This window comes from Salvelinus fontinalis, chromosome 4 (assembly GCF_029448725.1).
Source record: "Salvelinus fontinalis isolate EN_2023a chromosome 4, ASM2944872v1, whole genome shotgun sequence".
In the NCBI taxonomy this organism is placed as follows: Eukaryota; Metazoa; Chordata; class Actinopteri; order Salmoniformes; family Salmonidae; genus Salvelinus; species Salvelinus fontinalis.
In genome coordinates, this window is record NC_074668.1 from 52,031,881 (window position 1) to 52,040,725 (window position 8,845).

Genomic DNA, 8,845 nt, shown 5'->3' on the forward strand with positions numbered 1-8,845 from the left:
TGATAGCCACTAACCAAGAAAAAACCTCATCAGATGACAGTCTGATAACATATTTATGGTATAGGATAGGTTTTGTTAGAAAAATGTGCATATTTCAGGTAGATATCATAGTTTACAATTGCACCCACCGTCACAAATGGACTAGAATAAATACATAGAGCAACGTGTTTACCTAATTACTAATCATCAAACATTTCGTAAAAATACACAGCATACACTAATCGAAAGACACAGATCCTGTGAATACAGACAATATTTCAGATTTTCTAAGTGTCTTACAGCGAAAACACAATAAATCGTTATATTAGCATACCACATATGCAAACGTTACCAGAGCATTGATTCTAGCCAAAGAGAGCGATAACGTAAACATCGCCAAAATATATTAATTTTTTCACTAACCTTCTCAGAATTCTTCAGATGACACTCCTGTAACATCACATTACAACATACATATACAGTTTGTTCGAAAATGTGCATATTTAGCCACCAAAATCATGGTTAGACAATGACAAAAGTTGCCCAGCTGGTCAGACAATGTCGTGCGCCATATTAGACAGTGATCTAGTCGTATACATAAATACTCATAAACGTGACTAAAAAATATAGGGTGGACAGCGATTGATAGACAATTTAATTCTTAATACAATCGCTGATTTACATTTTTAAATTATCCTTACTTTTCAATACAGTTTGCGCCAAGCGAAGCTACGTCTAACAAGATGGCGTCATAAGCGATTAACATTTTTCGACAGAAACACGATTTATCATAATAAATTGTTCCTACTTTGAGCTGTTCTTCCATCAGAATCTTGGGCAAAGAATCCTTTCTTGGGTCTAATCGTCTTTTGGTCGAAAGCTGTCCTCTTGCCATGTGGAAATGCCAACTGCGTTCGGCATGAACTGGAAACCTGCCCGGCGCTTCAAAGTGTCTCAGAAATAAATGTCCCAAAATCGCACTAAACGGATATAAATTGCTATAAAACGGTTTAAATTAACTACCTTATGATGTTTTTAACTCCTATAACGAGTAGAAACATGACCTGAGAAATATTATTGGCTACACTAATGCTTGGAAAAAGAGCAGGTCGGTGTCCACCGCGAGTCCGGCGCATCTGGAAAAGAGTTCCTACCTACAGGTTTTTTTTCATTTATAGTGGCTGTGATTGCGCAATCGATACCATTCAAAGCGTCATCACGTAAAGGCATCCAGGGGAAGACGTAAGCAGTGTCCGTATCCTGATAGCGTTCACAGTGGCCTTTAAACTGACTCCAGATCAGGGGCCAAAATGTGTGAAATCTGACTCCATGTCAGGGAAATTGCTGTAGAATGAGTTCTGTTCCACTCAGAGACAAAATTCCAACGCCTATAGAAACTAGAGTGTTTTCTATCCAATAATAGTAATAATATGCATATTGTACGAGCAAGAATTTAGTAGGAAGCCGTTTAATCTGTAATGCAATTATGCTAATGAGAAAACAGCACCCCCTGTAGTCGCAAGAAGTTAAATATTTAAAAAAAAATATCTTTTGAATTTCGCGCCCTGCACTTGAAGTGGCTGTTGTCATAAGTGTACCGACGCCGGGCTGCAGCCATAAGAAGTTAATGAGTTACTATCTCCCGACTTCAACTCTAAAGATATACAGATATCTCTTACATCAATAATAGTCAATTACTACCTCAGTTTTATTTTGAATGTCGCATAATCCGTGGATCCACAAGAACCCCATCCATCCCTTCTGAATATGCAGGACTACACAAATGTATTTAATCATTTATTTATTAACTAACTAAATAATAACAGAAAACATATATTTACATGAGAAGTCCCTAGTGGACTGACATGATATGACGATAGAGGAAGTCGCCTTATTTTACATATATTTGGAAGTTACGCTCGCGGAAATATGAATACTTAGCACCCTAACACCCGCTCATTCGGATTAGGAATGCAATATATGTACTTACGCGTAGCTGTCTTTCTCTGTCGTCTCTCTGTTGAAACCAATTGATCCGTCTATAGGTAGTGGCTCGATGTAAGGCTCTGGTTGTCCATCAGAGGTCACCATGTCCTTCTTAGTTGTAGAGATTCTATGGTCTTGGAGTGTTCGTTAGAATAGATACTTCAAACGTACCAACAGTTGTCTCAAAGGGGATTGTCTTCCTTCACACCTCAAGTCTTTTAGTCAAAGTTCTAGGACCACCTTCTACATGCACAGCTGCAGACTGAACATTTCTTGGTGAGGTTATCTTCTTCTGTAGAGACTGAGAGTTTCAGGGCTTCTAACCATTTCGTTCCGCTCACGCGGTCTGTCACACTGGTCTTGTATTTTTAAGTTCCAGGTCACACCGTCTGTCTGACTGGTCTAATATGTTAATTCTTAGCAAGTCCTTTAAGCAATCTGGCCAAAGGGTGTTCCATCATGCTGGCACAAACTCTGAGCTCACTGGGGCGTGGCTACGGACTGGGTACAAGTTTAGATGAAAAACAATTATTATTTAGAAGGCTAAAATCACATTGCTATCTTCACAAAAGTATTGTCATACTTAATTATATTTTATACAACATTTAGATGTAAACCTGACAACTAGAATGTGTACACCTTCATAGATAGTTATTTAGTTATACCATCATTAATGACATCACAAAATAATAAATACTGTTCCAATGTCCAATATTTTGACGTTAAGAGTTTTTAGATAGCAAGAGTCTCTGCAGCAAAGGAATTTCTTTCCCAATACTGCAGGGCAAGAAAGTTGTCTTTAAATGTACAACCCGCTGTTAAGCAATAAAACCGGCCCAACTCCCCTCTCTCCTCTCCTGTGGGAGAGAGGGGTTCTGGCTGTCTGTCAGCCATTGCCAGTTGATCTGGCACATTTAATCCTCACCAAGGAGAGAGAGTCATGACAACCTGTACCACTATACTGAAGATTGTTGTTTCTAAAATGATGTATTTGGATGTTTTTGGATTCTTTGTTCATGTTATCTGTACCCCCTGCAACTGCAGAACAAGCATGAGGAAGTCGATTGCTGGTGGGGTAAGTTTCTCAAAATCAAGTGAAATCGCAAAAAGTAGTGTCTGGATACTCTACTACTAGTAGAAGTCCTTAAAGATGACGCCCCCCATGCATTTACCTCATATTCCAGACAGACACTCTCAAAGTAAACTACTATTTATTTAACTAGGCAAGTCAGTTAAGAACAAATTCTTATTTTCAATGACGCCTAGGAACAGTGCCTTGTTCAGGGGCAGAACGACAGATGTTTACCTTGTCAGCTCGGGAATTCGATCTTGCAACCTTCTGGTTACTAGTCCAACCACTAGGCTATCTGCCGCCCAACATGTAGTGATGTACAACAAATTGTAACATGTCTATGCACCCGCATGCCTATCGAATCAATGATAGGCTTTCTATGGTGGCGGGGCATGCCTTGCTTTAGCTGTTTACTGGTAGACCTATTTATAAAAAAAAAATTCAGGTTACGCCGTGTATAGCTTTATTTCATGAAGCTATACACGGTGTTGCAATATTGCAATTTTTTGACTGCTGGCTGGCGGCAAAAATGTAATAACTTTTTCAGTCACCCCTTACATCCCAAAGGTGTTCAATAAGGTTGAGGTCAGGGCTCTGTGCAGGCGAGTCAAGTTCTTTCACACCGATCGACAAATCATTTCTGTATGGACCTCGCTTTGTGCACGGGTGCATTGTCATGCTGAAACCGGAAAGGGCCTTCCCCAAACTGTTGCCACAAAGTTGGAAGCACAGAATCGTCTAGAATGTCATTGTATGCTGTAGCGTCCCTTTCCCCCAAGATTCTGAGCCTGCCTGGCAGGGTTGGTCCTGCAAAGCCAGAGCCCCCTGATGGGAGAGCATAATATACAAGGAAATTCTCAAAGCTGCTAATGAGAACCTTGACGACCTTGTACCTAGCCGGTGGGGATTCCGGTGGGGTGCCCCCACCCAGGCAGTGGCAGTGCTGGCAACACTAGCTGCAGTAACCCATGGGGAGGGGTCACACTCGGACATTGAGGGGGCATATTATTGTGGCCCTGGTGGCACAAAATCAAAGGTCTGACTGCATGGAGATGCTTGGGAATATGGTCAAAACAGGAGACCATGTGTGGGTATTTCAGGGGAAGGGGGTATATCTGACCTCCATCACCTAGGACGTGACAAAGTTTAATCAAATCTCCCTATTTCTGCCCATTTGCAGGCCTTCTCATATGACTGCAACTGTATATGCATTTGTAAATCAAGACCTTTCTTGAGTTGGGCTCTAGGATGGTGCAACTGTTGAGAATCTGAGTCTATGGTTGTTGTGTGGGAAAGGGGTTGTGTGTGTGTGTGTGTGTGTGTATACCACAACTGTTGCGAAGGAGTAAAAGATGTTAAGATGTTACAAATTTTTTTTGCTAAAATAATAATTGCTTGCCATACTGTAATGTTGGTAATGGCGAGACTGGTGAGACGTAAAAATTCCATAAAACTGCCTACATTACTACAAACATGAATGGCTATTTATGGAAAATAAGATAAACAAGATGTATTTATACACTGCTCAAAAAAATAAAGGGAACACTTAAACAACACAATGTAACTCCAAGTCAATCACACTTCTGTGAAATCAAACTGTCCACTTAGGAAGCAACACTGATTGACAATACATTTCAGATGCTGTTGTGCAAATGGAATAGACAAAAGGTGGAAATTATAGGCAATTAGCAAGACACCCCCAAAAAAGGAGTGATTCTGGAGGTGGTGACCACAGATACTTCTCAGTTCCTATGCTTCCTGGCTGATGTTTTGGTCACTTTTGAATGCTGGCGGTGCTCTCACTCTAGTGGTAGCATGAGACGGAGTCTACAACCCACACAAGTGGCTCAGGTAGTGCAGTTAATCCAGGATGGCACATCAATGCGAGCTGTGGCAAAAAGGTTTGCTGTGTCTGTCAGCGTAGTGTCCAGAGCATGGAGGCGCTACCAGGAGACAGGCCAGTACATCAGGAGAGGTGGAGGAGGCCGTAGGAGGGCAACAACCCAGCAGCAGGACCGCTACCTCCGCCTTTGTGCAAGGAGGTGCACTGCCAGAGTCCTGCAAAATGACCTCCAGCAGGCCACAAATGTGCATGTGTCTGCTCAAACGGTCAGAAACAGACTCCATGAGGGTGGTATGAGGGCCCGACGTCCACAGGTGGGGGTTGTGCTTACAGCCCAACACCGTGCAGGACGTTTGGCATTTGCCAGAGAACACCAAGATTGGCAAATTTGCCACTGGCGCCCTGTGCTCTTCACAGATGAAAGCAGGTTCACACTGAGCACATGAGCACATGTGACAGACGTGACAGAGTCTGGAGACGCCGTGGAGAACGTTCTGCTGCCTGCAACATCCTCCAGCATGACCGGTTTGGCGATGGGTCAGTCATGGTGTGGGGTGGCATTTCTTTGTGGGGCCGCACAGCCCTCCATGTGCTCGCCAGAGGTAGCCTGACTGCCAATAGGTACCGAGATGAGATCCTCAGACCCCTTGTGAGACCATATGCTGACACATGCACATTTGTGGCCTGCTGGAGGTCATTTTGCAGGGCTCTGGCAGTGCACCTCCTTGCACAAAGGCGGAGGTAGCGGTCCTGCTGCTGGGTTGTTGCCCTCCTACGGCCTCCTCCACGTCTCCTGATGTACTGGCCTGTCTCCTGGTAGCGCCTCCATGCTCTGGACACTACGCTGACAGACACAGCAAACCTTTTTGCCACAGCTCGCATTGATGTGCCATCCTGGATGAGCTGCACTACCTGAGCCACTTGTGTGGGTTGTAGACTCCGTCTCATGCTACCACTAGAGTGAGAGCACCGCCAGCATTCAAAAGTGATCAAAACATCAGCCAGGAAGCATAGGAACTGAGAAGTGGTCTGTGGTCACCACCTGCAGAATCACTCCTTTTTTGGGGGTGTCTTGCTAATTGCCTATAATTTCCACCTTTTGTCTATTCCATTTGCACAACAGCATGTGAAATGTATTGTCAATCAGTGTTGCTTCCTAAGTGGACAGTTTGATTTCACAGAAGTGTGATTGACTTGGAGTTACATTGTGTTGTTTAATTGTTCCCTTTATTTTTTTGAGCAGTGTATATACACTACCGTTCAAAAGTTTGGGGTCACTTAGAAATGTCCTTGTTTTGAAAGAAAAGCTATTTTTTGTCAATTAAAATAACATAAAATTGATCAGAAATATAGTAGACATTGTTAATGTTGTAAATGACTATTGTAGCTGGAAACGGCAGATTATTTATGGAATATCTGCATAGACGTACAGAGGCCCATTTTATCAGCAACCCACCAACCTGTGTTCCAATGGCACGTTGCGTTAGATAATCCAAGTTCATCATTTTAAAAGGCTAATTGATCATTAGAAAACTCTTTTTCAGTTGTTAGCACAGCTGAAAACTGTTGTACTGATTTAAAGCAGCAATAAAACTGGCCTTCTTTAGACTAGTTGAGTATCTGGAGCATCGGCATTTGTGGGTTTGATTACAGGCTCAAAATGGCCAGAAACAAATAACTAATGAAACTCATCAGTCTATTCTCGTTCTGAGAAATGAAGGCTATCCATGCATTGAAATTGCCAAGAAACTGTAGATCTCGTACAACGCTGTGTAGTACTCCCTTCACAGAACAGAAAGAGGAGTGGGAGGCCCCGGTGCACAACTGAGCAAGAGGACAAGTACATTAGTGTCTAGTTTGAAAAACAGATGCCTCAAGTCCTCAACTGGCAGCTTCATTAAATAGTACCCGCAAAACACCAGTTTCAACGTCAACAGTGAAGAGCCGACACCAGGATACTGGCCTTCTAGGCAGAGTTCCTCTGTCCAGTCTCTGTGTTCTTTTGCCCATCTGAAACTTTTATTTTTATTGGCCAGTCTGAGATATGGCCTTGTCTTTCAAACTCTGCCTAAGAGGCCAGCACCCAGTGCCACTCTTGATAATGGCAGACATTTGTATTTTTTGGAGGAGGGTGAATGGATAGCAGGCCCAGCTGTCAAAGTGAGAGAGGAGGCTATTCTGGATAGAGCAGGTACTGTTGTGTAGTCTATTTCTTGTGAGGTTTTCTGTCCTCAGATACAGAAAGCTGTGAAAGCCTGTCTGCAGATTAAGAGGTCCCAATGAAGAGCAGCGGTTCACAGTCCTGGTCCTGGGGACTCAAAGGGGTGCACATTTTTGTTTTTGCCTTAGCATTACACAGATGATTCAAATGATCAAGTCATCATCAAGCTTCAAGTGGTATTTATGTATTCATTGGTGACGATATCCTTGATATGATCCTGCTATTGTCACATGCCACACATGCATCTATCCAATGTCATCATGTTTTGTTATAAGGGATATTGTACTTAGATTATACAGTTAGTATTATTAAAAGAGATGCTTTACATTGAAATACAGATAAAGATGTAGTAGTCCCAGAGTTAATGATCAAAGGTCAGTTTTGCAGGTATGTTTTGATGTGAGAGGAAGCCAGTCCCTTCATTGCCTACCTCACCCGCTCTTAAGATAACCTTCAAGGCCGACTAGGAGCCCAAGTCTGGTTAGGAGACACCGCTAGAGACACCATGTAATTGTGATGAACTGAGACAATATTAGGGTAGCACTGTAATTCATTAATCATATGCTGTCTTCCCTGCTCCTCTGTTATCACTTTCCTTTTCTGTCTTCTACACCTCTCCCCACCTCTTTCTTCCTTTTTTTTATAATGCACACCATTGTGCATTGAAGTACAGATTGAACTTGTTTTATAATATAATATTACAACTAATATTTGTAATGCATGTATTATGTATTTATAACACCTGGATAATGAACTTTCAATCAAGCATTTCACATTCTCCACTGGTTGAAATTAAGTATCTCATTGAAATACTTCACCTATCCTGTGTCCTCAGATTAATGCAGACAAAGAAAGTTAGATATGCATAGGTGTAGTGTCCTGATTTTTTTCTGTATATATGAATTACAAACAACCCTTTATTTAAATCATGTTTCTAGTCTATTGCAGAGTTACAATGTGTAATCATTGATGGCCCAGGAGCAGGAGTGGTAAACACTGTTGAAGTGTATAATTGTAATACATACATGCAGACACAGCAACATTCAAAGAATGGAGTTTGATACACCTGGTATTGGATATGACTGAAAAAGAATGTCAGAGATTCATACCTGAACCGCACCTTTACTTGCCAAGGAAGAGTACATGATCAGTTAATATATTCAATGTACAGGCTACAATGTGGGGATCTCATGCGTGGTAATAACTACAGCACATGTATATAGGACTTGCATCCTTGGCACAATAACGTTATTATATTCTACTCAATCCATAGGCTTCATTAATGCCATTCAGACTTGAAGTCGATACAATACAACAACTAAACTCAGCAAAAAAAGAAACGTCCTCTCACTGTAAACCGCATTTATTTTCAGCAAACTTAACATGTGTAAATATTTGTATGAACATAAGATTCAACAACTGAGACAAACTGAACAAGATCCACAGACATGTGACTAACAGAAATGGAAGAATGTGTCCCTGAACAAAGTGGTGACCAGTAACAGTCAGTTTCTGGTGTGGCCACCAGCTGCATTAAGTACTGCAGTGCATCTCCTCCTCATAGACTGCACCAGATTTGCCAGTTCTTGCTGTGAAATGTTACCCCACTCTTGCACCAAGGCACTTGCAAGTTCCCGGACATTTCTGTGGGGAATGGCCCTAGCCCTCACCCTCCGATCCAACAGGTTCCAGACGTGCTCAATGGGATTGAGATCCGGGCTCTTCGCTGGCCATGGCAGAACAC